This window comes from Terrapene carolina, unplaced genomic scaffold (genome assembly GCF_002925995.2).
Source record: "Terrapene carolina triunguis isolate 2854851 unplaced genomic scaffold, T_m_triunguis-2.0 Scaffold26, whole genome shotgun sequence".
In the NCBI taxonomy this organism is placed as follows: Eukaryota; Metazoa; Chordata; order Testudines; family Emydidae; genus Terrapene; species Terrapene triunguis.
The window spans coordinates 4,876,369-4,876,641 of NW_020664377.1; positions in this window are offsets into that span (position 1 = coordinate 4,876,369).

Here is a 273-nt window from a genome sequence, read left to right on the forward strand (position 1 = left end):
GTCGTCTCCTCGCGCCGCGGGCTCCCTCACTTCCGGGTCACTCACGGAGGCGGCCAGCCCCACAAGCGCCCCCTGGCGTCCGGGAGGGAAAAGGCACCAATGCTCCGGGGAGCAGCCCTACGCATGCGCTTTCGGGCGGGCGCGCAGCGGGCGGGGGGGCTGGTTTCTGCTCTTCTTAGGGACTGGGAGGCGCCTGCGCGTTTCTTGTTAAGGCGCTGACGGGGGGGGGGGGGCGCAGCACTTGCGCGTGCATGTGGGTTGCTCCGTAGGGAC